Source organism: Chrysoperla carnea, chromosome 3 (assembly GCF_905475395.1).
Source record: "Chrysoperla carnea chromosome 3, inChrCarn1.1, whole genome shotgun sequence".
NCBI classification, from domain to species: domain Eukaryota; kingdom Metazoa; phylum Arthropoda; class Insecta; order Neuroptera; family Chrysopidae; genus Chrysoperla; species Chrysoperla carnea.
Window position 1 is genome coordinate 68,859,654 of NC_058339.1, and position 12,780 is coordinate 68,872,433.

Here is a 12,780-nt window from a genome sequence, read left to right on the forward strand (position 1 = left end):
ATATTCAAATATTTCAATAAACTTAAAATAATTTTGAGTGTATAGGCTAAACTAATGAAAAAATTAAAAATGTGAATTTTGTTATGAAAATCGGTATATGGGCATAACAAAAATTCTTAGCAACTTTTTTTCGATACTTCTATGTCTGACGCTATGCAACATATAAAAAATCGACCCTATTTGTCAATTTGTAGTAGACTAGGGTTAAAGCTCAGATTTCGATTAAGTGTCTAAAAAATGTCTCCCATCTATGACTGTGCAAAATTTCAAGTCGATATCTCTATAAATAACAAAACTATGAGGGTGTCTTCATCTTAAATGCGACTTTCTGTGTATAGAAACAGAAATCAATCTTCATAGAATCAGTAAAAACTGATATCAGCTTGGTTGGTTTTGATATGCATGAAAATTCGTCGCACATTTATCAATTTCGTTTTAGCTTTGAATTCATTGTAATTGGTGCAAACTTCAATCCGATTAAACTTGAAAATTAAAAAGAATTGTAATATTGACATTTTTCGAACTAGAATAAAAAATTAGGAGTGTAAGCCGGTATTGTCTTTTGAAGAAATTCCAATGATTGATATAAATAGCATGCTATCTCAACCTGGTTATTTGTAAGGATGAACATAAACCAATGATGAACAAGAATACTTACCCTTGGTGAATTCTTAAAAAACATTAAAATTATTGTGAAGGTCATCTTGATTTAGTTGATCAGAATCTAAATCAGGTCCTGAATCAGATTTTTTAGATAAAATCATAAAATGAAAAATAATAAATTTAAACAGAGAAAAAATACTACATTTTCTTGCGCTTCCACCATAAAAAAAATATGATAAAAAATTGTGAATACACCTTGATGGACGTCAAAATATAAAAGGTAAAAATTGATTAGAAAGCCCAATTTTTTCGTAAATACACTGTATATTGATGATGATGCAAAAGTGATATCTATATTGATTTAAAATGTTTGAAATAGCATCGTAGGTTCCGGATTATAAATCACTAACTATTATAATATGGTTTCACCTGTTATCTATATTTCACAGTTTCGGGTTATTCTATTTATGTGTTAACACAATTACTCTTTTCTTGTGTATCCCATAAATTTTTATACCATGTTTGTATGAAATATATAGTATATTAAGTTTAGTCCCAAATTTTTAATGCTTACAAATATTAATTACGAAAAAAATTTTGGTATAAGCGTTCATAGAATCATCTAATTAGTCCATTTTCGGTTGTCCGTCCGTCCGTCTGTGAACACGATAACACAAAAACGAAAAAAAATATCAAGCTGAGATTTTTACAGTGCACTCAGGACGTAAAAGGTGAGGTCGATTTCGTAAATGAGCAACATAGGTCAATTGGGTCGTGGGTCCGCAGGATCCATCTTGTAAACCGTTAGAGATAGAACAAAAATTTAAATGTAAAAAATGTTCCTTATCAAAAAATCAACAACTTTGTTATGAAACATTTTTTGTAAACATCACTGTTTTCTCACGAGGGCGCACGAAAGATGCAAATTTTATAACGTGTATTAATATGGGATTAATAGTTATGTATGTGTGACATGTATAGGTATATGTGTATTGTGATAGAGTAATCAACACTGTCTATACATGGTATTTCAACAATTAACTCAGTCAATTGTTTGTCTTCACTTGTTTTAAATTTATTTTCCGTCAATAACCTTTACACGATAAACATTTTTTAAAGTTTTTTTTATTTTTGACATGAATTTCTAAAATTTGAATATTGGCTTTTTGAATTTGACTTTTTTTGGAGCAATACTAAATTTAAAATAATAAACACAATTTATATGAAAAATGAAAACGAAAGTTTTGTGTTAATTTCAACTAGTAGAGCCAGAAAATTCTATCGCAAACAATAAGACTATATAAATAAGGCCACACTTATGCCCATTTTAAAGATATCTCTCTTATAGGTCCGTATTTAAAGCCTGGCTTTACTTATCTATACAAGGTTAGCTTGAACCAAATTTTCATATCAGTAAATGTTGATCCAATTTCAGTTTACTTAATTATAATTCTGTGAATATTTCCGATTGTTTCAAGCGTCAAAGGATAGTTTGAAACATTCGATTTACGATATGAATTAAAATAATGCTCGACGCTCAAATTGTTCCCTTGCTTTTCAAAAATAACAACTCTGCAAGAACCGTACATAGACTATTATGGGAAGATTTTGGCCAATTTTATCTTCCTGTAAAAAGAACAAGTGGAGATTTAACAAGTGGTGCGTTTATATCAATAAACCTGTAGCATCTTGGAGTACTTAAAAGCTAACATCAACCAAGTTATAGCCAAAATAACCCCATAAAACTTGCGAAAAGTTATAGAAAATTATCTCGAATGAATAAACTGCTATAGAAGGTCCAGGCGCGGCTATTTGACTAAAATTAACTTTATGATGATATTTTTGAATCAAATTTAAAATTCATAACTTGAATGTACTTAAATTAATTTGTTGGTTCACCTATAATTGGGTATCATTCCATTAATCTAAATTCTAAATTAAATTCAAAATAGTTGTAGGTTCAGTAAAATAAATGAATACTGTTATCCAAATAAAATTATTTATACAGAATCCAGAAAACTATCATGTTTTATCATTTAATCTACAAGTTTTGTTTAAGAGTTATTAGTTTGGAGATATTCATAGTGAGAGCTGTATGAAAAAGTTTTTAATTAAAAGATTTTGATTATGTAGAATCCATGAGCCTTAATTGTGAATGGTGATTCAATTTCAGTTTCCTTTATGTTTACACTTATTTGAAACAAAAATGTGTCAAATGTTTGTTTGAAACGTTTCATTTACGATATGAACCGTTAAATTAAAAATCAAATTGTTTCCTTGTTCTACAGACATAACAATTGTGTAAGAACTGGATAAACTTTTGCAGAAAGATTATGGCTAATTTATTTATCCTAGTAAGCAATCAATTCGCATCCTTGTGTAAAAGCTCGAAGAAACTATAAGCATTGAAGATAGGGTAAGACGGTGTATCCTAGAAGTGTGCGTTCAGCCAAGAATACGCCATTCTATTTCTTTTTGTCAGGTTTATATCAACAAATCTACAACGTTGTACTAGTTTCTTGCAAAAATTTATAGAAAAATACCTTGAACGAATAAAGTGCTACAGAAGGTCTAGAGGTGGTCATTTGGATGACATCGTTATTCATAATAAATGGAAAACACTGAATATTCAATCATAGAAAATATAACTAAGAAATTTTTTCATATTTTTTTTAAAAATTAAAGCTAGAAACTCGATTTGGATCATCTTTTATGTACAGTTTTAGAATGGCAGAAAAAAATCTTTAAAACATTGAAAGTTTGGAATGTTAAACTACTTAAACTTTAAGTTTAATTAGTTGACAGTGACTATGATTGGATATATTTCAATTTTCACCAGTATCTAGTCGAAGAGCTAAGACAGTTACATATTGAGAAATATAAGAATATCATCTGTTTTCTAAAATAATGTAGTGTGCAAAGCCAGCTTATTCATTGTTTTACCTTTTCTCAACACTATACAAAACTGCCACAACACCCAATCACTGAAATCGCACCACATAACTCAATCTGGGGACCAATCACCTTACCAAGAGATTATTGTGTACCATAATGGTTTTAGTTTATTAATTCTTCCACAAATAATAATGGGATTTAGCCGCCGTTTCTCAGACCACATCATTATTTTCGAATATACATTCGAATTTACAATTAATTTTATGGTGTGAGTGGAGTCGGTAACTTCCTATCCAGTAGTCAAAGCAGATAAAGACGCCTTGGCTCGCTCTAATTCTTCCACTATTTCGATAGTGGCTTGTTTAATGTCGCTTACTTCCAGGCATGCTACCCATAATTTCAAAGTTATTTAAAATAAGGAGAACTAAGAAAATATTTTATTTCACCCAATGTTTTGTTTACTTTTGTGAGCATTTAGCAACTTCCCAAAGAAAGCAGCCAGCCCTTGGATTATAATTAACTGTACATCATTTATATTATATGTATAAAATTTATCGTTGTGTTCCATCTAAGTGACCGAAGTCATTTGATTTAATGAGTAAACTTTTTATATAGATAGTGGATACATTGAATATAATATTCATGTTTGTCGTATACATTTACTTTTACAATCTACTGCTACTCGTAAATAATTTAAGTGCTTTCACATTTACTCGTGTACATAATTTCCATTCATCATTCTATGTGGTTCTGGTGATTTTTGAATGACACGTGACTTTGACTGTATTACCCACAGTGAAATATATTTTTTAATTAAAATACAGGTTGCAGTTTTTGGAATTGTACATTAGCTTCACCTGCAGTTCTGATGGGAATGAATTTATGCTAAGCGATGAGATTGCATAGCGTGAGACTTTTTATTTCATTGAAAAATACACAATACACTTTTTATTAAAAAAATTGCTTCTTAAATATCGCCCCTTTAATCAATTACATCTTCGGGTAAAATAGTCAAATCGGAATCTCAATATAAAACTTGTAATTTGTAGTTTCTTAATATGAATGAAACTGACAATTTTACATCTCCCCCTCTCTCACTTTGTGCGGAGGGTTGAGAGGATGATAAAAGCTATCTCAGAATTTTTGCTATTATATTTATTTTGCTATATAATTAATTATTTGCATTAGAAATTTTATGCATTTCTCTGTACAATGTGTTTTACGCGATTTGTTATGGACTGTCACAGAAAAGATCCCGCAAGATAAGACAGGAAAATGGCTCATAATAAAATGTTCTTTGAATCATTCTGATCAGAATCTTGCACGGTCACAAAAATTTTTAAAGAGTAGTTTTCGATCTACGGGCGATCTAATCTACAATATAAATATATATTATAGTTTTAGTATATGCCTAGGAAAATGTTTTTCTGTCAAACTTTCACACCGCCCCTATATTGTTTTTTGGATCTTCCAGATCGTTCGAGTTATCAGCTGTATAAATATAAGAAAATTTTGGTAAATTTTCACAGAAAGTCATTTTCCTAATCATACACTAAAAACTATAATATATTTGTGCTTTGATCGCCCGTAGCTCGAAAACTATTCGTTAAAAATTTTTGTGGACGTGAGAGCATTTGATCAGAATAATTCAAAGAACATTTTAAGGTGGGTCAGAAAAAGTTCCAGGCTAAGCCATTTTCTTATCTAATCTTGCGGGGTCTTTTGGACACTTTTGGACGAATTAAGAAATTTTTTCCAAAAACATTTAAAAAAAACTTTAATTACAGTGTTTGAAATTACAGCCTGCTTTCAAATATATATTAATATTATTTTACTTTTTAATAGAAAATGCATATTTCGTTATAAAGAGTCGCCAATTAGTCAACGAATACGGGGGCGTAATGGCGCCATATTGCACACAGGATATAGACTAATGTATATAAAAGTTAGATTGCATTTATTGGCATCATTAAAAAAATTTGATGAACATATTTGTGATATTCTTCAGAACATGATTTGTAATTGGCAAAATTCGTATGAGAATTTGCAATATTTTACGATCAATGTCATAGATATTGCAATTTGAAAGTTAAGTTTGTAATTTGGGCGATATAATTATACAAAATTCTTCATTGTAATAAATTTCTCAAAAAAAAAAAAAAAAAAATGGATTTTTGGTTGAAAGATTACAGATTACATAATATAAATGACACAAATTCTTCAAATTGAATTCTAAAAACTGTTTTTTTTTTCTGATTTTTATGAAAAACAAACTAATCTTTTACCTTTAAAAATACATTAAAAGACAATTTTCCCACCAGAGACGTTTTTTAATATTTGTTTTTTATTAAAATAACATTTTCTAATTTTTTTCTTATAGACACGCCATGAAGGGATGATGTCTTCTTACACTTGGGAACAAATTTTTGTTGTAATTTTTTCCAAAGAATTTAATTGAAACAGAATATTTAATAATAAATTTATATATTACCTCTATTTAATACTCATATATTTTCTTTGACCTATTTTTTTTTTCGAGATAATTCTGACTATATTTACAGGATGGATACCATTCTTTAAAAAAAAAGAAGCTATTTTAAATTTAAAGTAACATTTAAAATTTTGAAATCGATTTTTAGTTTAATTTTTCTGAACATTTATACTTTTTTTTTTCTTTCTGTAAACTATTCAAATTCTTGAACACACTTCGTTGCCAAGAAATGAAAATTTGAGTTTTGGAAGGGAAAATATCAGGCATTTTCAAATCTAAAGTGTACGATGGTTATGATTGAGACAAATTCAAAATTTGTATTCTCTCTATGTTTTATAACATGAAAATCTAATTTTCACACGCTCTACACAGGAATGAGTTTGTAGTAGGCCCATTGCCTGAAACTAATTTTTCTTTCAATAAATGAAGTGTATCGGTGGTCACATAACTGAATTAACTGTCTACCAAATACATTAAATTTTAGGTTTATTAAAAACCTTTTTGTATTTTTTATTTCCAATTAAATTTCTCCGCTTCTAAAAATTCTCAGTATATGTATATATATCAACGTAAAATCGTAACTTTTGTCAGATTGTAAACTAGTAAAATTGTAAAATTAGCTTCCAAAAAGATGACTAAATCTACTACAACCTGTGGCAACTGGACCCAGGCCAACTAAACATAACAAAAGGAGTTGATTTTTGTAGGTGTTGAGTTACCGCTAGTTAGAGTGGTTCTTGGTATCCCATTTACAATTTGACAGAAATTATAATTTTGCGTTGTTTACATATACATTGGATCGATAAAGAAATCTGTTACCTGTACTTTTTCTATCTATATCGTTTTTCTATTCTATTACTATATTGTTTTAAAGCAGGACACCCAATATACCTACCGTCAAAATGTTTTGAGCTTTAGCGGGGTATATTTGTTGAGCCTTCTAGTACATTAAACTGAAGAAAAGTACTAGAGTATGTAAAATTAAATCATCAATTTTTAATATATATTTAAAAAAGTTTATGTATCGTAAAAAATACATGAAAATTGAATACGGCCCGAATATATTATTATTTTGAATATAATTTAAATAATTCAAACATAAATTTTTTGTTAAAAATATTATTAATAATAATATAATACATCGTTTAACGTCGTCACATGTTTTAATATATACATTAAAAAGAAAAATGTTATCCAGTGAATTTTTTATATATTAAATATCTTTATTAATAGCCACGTGGCTGATGTCTGCGGTAAATTATAATAGAATGTAAAAAAAAATTTATTGCGAACCACAAATAACTTTCATGCCTATATCTATATGTGTATAAGATCTTAGAATACCAGATTTGATTAGAAAAAATGCCATAATCTTCTCTAACTGCAAATTCGATTATTGTTTTCGCTTTCATTTTTTGGAATAATAAGGCACAAAAAAAATTATGCGGACGTTAACTTTACGTAGCCTGACAACCTGACACTATCACGCAACCACGTATGGTAAGCTACAGTAAGCTTTTGAAGCTCGTAAAGTTTTGAAATATTTATTGTGTTTTATCTACATATATCTAATGAAATTTTTTGCAGCAATATATGGCTGAAATAAATACCACGATACTCGAAATAAAATTGTATATTAAGAAATTCCATTTAAAAAATACAATTATAAAGCATACAACAGACTTACATGTCGCTAAATATCGATATTTCGATTGCAACGCAATCATCGTCAGTACCAAAATTTATTCGTATAACATTCAAAAACTGGTGTAAAATGTTTGTGATGTGTTATATGAATAAACTTTGCTACTGACGATGATTGCGTTGCAATCAAAATATCGATATTTAGCGACATGTAAGTCTGTTGTATGTATATTAATTCTATTTTTTAAATAGAATTTCTTAATATATAATTATATTTCGAGTATCGTGATATTTATTTCAATAACAGTCCTTGCAGCAAGTTAAGCTTTTATCCTACTCAAAGATTTATTTACTTAACAATGACAAATAATAATGCCATGTTTATTTTATACCTTCATTAACTGCAAGTATATTGAACACCCATTTTGAAACGAAACCATTAACATGATTTCTCGCTCCCAAATTTTTATCTTACGGCTTTTACAAGTGCACGTAAAATATTTCACGAATTAATATTTTATTATATTATTATAAAAGTGGCATATCCCAGCCAATTTTGATGCTAGAAAGTTGATGAAAAAACGAAAATGTGCAGAATTACATCAGCTATAGCTTTTGTATAAAAATTGTTAATTAATAAAACATTAAACTACTTTATTCAGCAATGTCTTTACTTTATTTGTTAAATTCAATAGTGCCTATAACTTTTAATTATTAGGTTTTGGATAGTCCAAAAGGCACTTTCGACTTTAAATTGTCCAGAAAATACACTCTGAAGCCATGACCATTGAGTCACGAGACATTCTGTATAAGTTACCGATTTTTCTCTTTGCTTGTAAGTAAGCGATTTCAATTAAGTTTTTTTAGAAACTGCACAATCGAATTTCTATAAAATCTTGCAGCAAATTCTAAAAAATGCAAAAAAAAAAGAAATAATAATTTTAAAATCATTACTAATACTATCTGTTATTTGCGCGAATGAAATAACTCAATTTCAAAAAATAATTGCTCATTAAAAAATTATTGGTAGGAGTACTAGAATTTAAGCCCAGGCTAAAATTTTTCGACTGAAATGATCCACCAGGAATTATGTTGAAAAAGATGCTCCTATATGTAAAAGTAAGTGCCATGGCGTCAGGTTTGCGTGGTACAGATGAGTACCTACAGGTGAGAATATCTGTACCGTACAAAACTGACGCCATGGTACTTAAACTTACTTTTATATATAGGAGCATCTTTTTCAACATGATTCCTCTTTAGTCATTTCACACGAAAAATTTTAGCAAGATGGTTCAATTTTTTCAACATAGTTTTTTTACACAAAAATTATTTGATCTTGAACATAAAATTACTAATACAAACACAAAACACACCTAGGTAGTTCAGTTAATGTTAGTGTTTAGTCAGTCATACAACGTTTATATAAAGTTTAAAGTTATTTTAAATATTATTTATGTTCTGTTTCTAAATTTATAAACTTACAAATATTTTTCATTCAATATAATATATATATATATATACATCATATACACTGCTGCAGTAATGAATAATGAATATTGTATTTGTAAGTATAAACCGGTATATACTGAATTTTGTAAACGTTTTTATTATAAACAATTGATTTTATTATTATCGATTCTATATTATTTTATTCTTTAATATATGCATAAAATAAGTCATGAAATTAAGCTCTTGTTTTCTAAAGCTTGTACAATGGAAATTGTCAGACGTAGTAGGGAAGAAGTATTGAAGATCTTGGAAGTACCTTTTTTTGAAATGAAGCACTATAGACGATCGTACAATTTCAAAGATAGAAATTTTCGATGCTATAAGTATTACTTTAAAGATCGAAGAAAATAGATGCAGTGATGAGAAATGCTTTGAATAAATGAAAAGTGAAAGAAAGGCAACTGCTTAGGGGTGAAGAGCGGGTCCCGGAAAAAAGTTAAAGAAAAAAAGAAAAATTTATAGGAGAAGCGCGCAAAATTTATTTACGAAGACTATAAAATATGTGGGGGCGTAATAAAAATAGGGAGAAAAGATGGAAAGATAAATTTGTGAGAATTGTATTTGGTAATCCGGAAGTGGATACAGCTTTGTTTTGTTTTTTTTTTTTTTTAAATAAAAGTTTAAAAATGAAATATTGGGAATTATTGACTATATTCAAAAAATTAAATAAAGCACTGAACAAAGAATCAACTCTATTCAAATAAGAGCCAAAAACCTATCGATTCGGTAAAACTTAAGAAGAGTCAATATCGGTTGAGGTCACGTATTCTCATAAAGTTCTGGCAGGGTTAATCATATAATTTGTCGCCCGAAAATCGTTTCTCGGAAAACTGGCATTGAAACTTGAGCATGATAGCATAGAATGGTTGATAATAAAACTGGTTGGACTTTTTTTTATTATCGAAGCTATAAAGAACATATAACCATCATTTTGAATTTTTCACTTGCTATTCTTAACGAATTTAAAATTATTTCTAACAAAAATGAGCAACTCACTGCTTTCGGCATATTTAATAGCAAACAATTGCCAAAGCTATTAGCCAAATCTTGTTAGATTTTAAGTTTTGGTTATCGATTTTGGTCCGTAAATTTCGAACCTACCCTAGGAAACTTCTGGGAATTCTCAAACGTATTGAATGCTATCATGAAGACACCATATATTCTCTAAACGATCTGGTTTTGGTTTTATGAATGACGTAATTTACAAAGCCCCCAATTGCAGGCATTGATTCAAGCCTACAGTAAGTGATTACGCGATAAGAAATATGTGGCGTTTACTTCAATGCTGGTATGGTATAAATACAGATACTAGTACCTATGTTAGCATGAGTAATATTACAGTACTAAATAGCGCTTTCCACTAGAAGTATTGTGATATTGCCATTCAGCATGGGCCTGACTCCCATACTGCACTGACTCGCCCCTCATAGCTATTGATAATGGTCAATTCCCTCAATGGTCTAATCAGTATGGCGTTCACATCGATATTGACATAGGGGTATACCCAAAAAATTTCTTATCGTGTAATACTCTGTTGGTATGTACTAATGCCAAAAGTCCAGGTTACAATCAAAATTTGGCAGTAAATAAAAACTAGTGAATGTTTATATTGGAAGTATTTTGTTAATACTAGCAGAACTTGGTACCATGGCCTTTCATATAAACATATGCATGAAGAAGTTTAACATTATAATGTTTGATATAAACATTTTGTATATAAACCAATAAAAATAGTCTTAAAATCAACTTAACGTGGTTTTACATACATATTACATTCATTTAATAATCATAATAATAATAATATCATTTATTTATTTATTTTACAAATACAATTCGTTTTTGTGAAATTATGGAAAATTCTATCACGAGAGAAATTTTTCTGACGATAAAATGAAGACGCAACGATATGTTAGAAGGTCGTACGTTTTAGTGCAAAACCTTTTACATTTCAAAGTTTTTATATTCCACAGAATATTGAGTCAGAATTTGAACTGTTCCTTATTTTCAACTTTGTTATAAGACGAAAAATAAGAATAAAATATTTCGATATCTGTCTTGGTTTTCGAAATATCGAAAGCAGCATAACTAATCAAAATTTTCAATTTTCGATATTTTGAAAATAACTCCAGATATCAAGTTGTGTCTCCACTACCGCGCTCTTACATTACGCTCTTACAACGGTTTTTTTTTCATTTCAATAATTGATTAAGGTTTTAATTTTAATTTAAATAGTGTTTTTTTTATTTCCCCCGACAAGTTTTGGAGAAATCTATGAAAACATTTCATTCATCTACCGTTTTCCCATACGACCAATGGTAAATATGCCTACTTTTAAAGTCATTTATTTATTTAAATAATCGGGCAACTCTTCCCTTTCAGACTTAGTCCAACTTCATATAAAAAAAATCAAGCTTTTTATCCAAAATTGGTGCTCGTACATCCTGAATAGATTTGCGATTTTGAAATTGAAAACCATATCACATTCGAGTAAAAAATTGAAACGATTTTTGGAACTATTCTTTTATTTTCTTAATGTTTTAAAACACTCAATCTTTTAGTTTTCAAAAATCAATCTATTAGTTCGAATGTGCTATTCATGACTTCATGACAAGCTATTCGCATTTTAACTGGTGATTAATCTATATTTCTAAACGTTTCAAACTTTGGACAATCCATAAAAAATAAAGTCCTGAAGAGTTTTTGATCCAATAATCCACATTATAAAATTTTTTTTGGGTTGTTAACAGACCATCATGCCTGTGAGGTTTTCTCATTACAAATTTTAAGTGCATTTAACGTTATTCTTAGTTTTCTGGCCGAGTATTTAACGTTATTCTTAGTTTTCCGGCTGGATTATCATTGCTTCGATTTTATTTTCGTAATAATTAGTTAATAAAATCATTCTGTCATCATTAGACTTAATTAAAACCAATGTTATAAAGTTAACACGTAAAATTAATATGATTTTTATAACTTATATATTTTGTTTATAAAATTTAAAAAAAAATTTATTATCACACAAAAGAAAACATGTAAAAAAATTTCGGAAATATGTCGTATTTATTATAAACGTTTAAGTAATATATTATTATATTAAATAAGCAATTATTATTTTCCAAAAATATTTTGGCCAAGATCCAAATTTATCAATGTATAATTATAATATTTATGTTATAGGTGCGGTAAAACATAATAAAATTATAATACCTATTCATATTGCATACTTGAATACTATTGAATATGTATAGAGTGCTAAATGAAAAACGGTTCAAGTGTTCGAATACTTATACATTTATAGCGTGGTTAACGAAAAAATGTTCGTATGTGTTTTATAACTAAAAGATGAAAAAAGCGCCAGTAAAACATTGACCATTCACTTGTCAACCACAAAGAATGTGCTTACGATTTGATTTAATTAATTTCCTCAGCTATATTCTACTTTAATGATAGCAAAATAATTTCTCTTACTTCATCAAAAGCTTAAAGCTAAACCTAATGTAATAAAAACTCCATTAAACTCCATTAAAACTCCATTAAACCTAATGCAATAAAAACTTCAAGCTAATTTAAAGTGAAAATAATTTTATCGGCTTAAACTCGTACAAAATTATTGTTTATTTTCCTGAAATTTCAGCTTT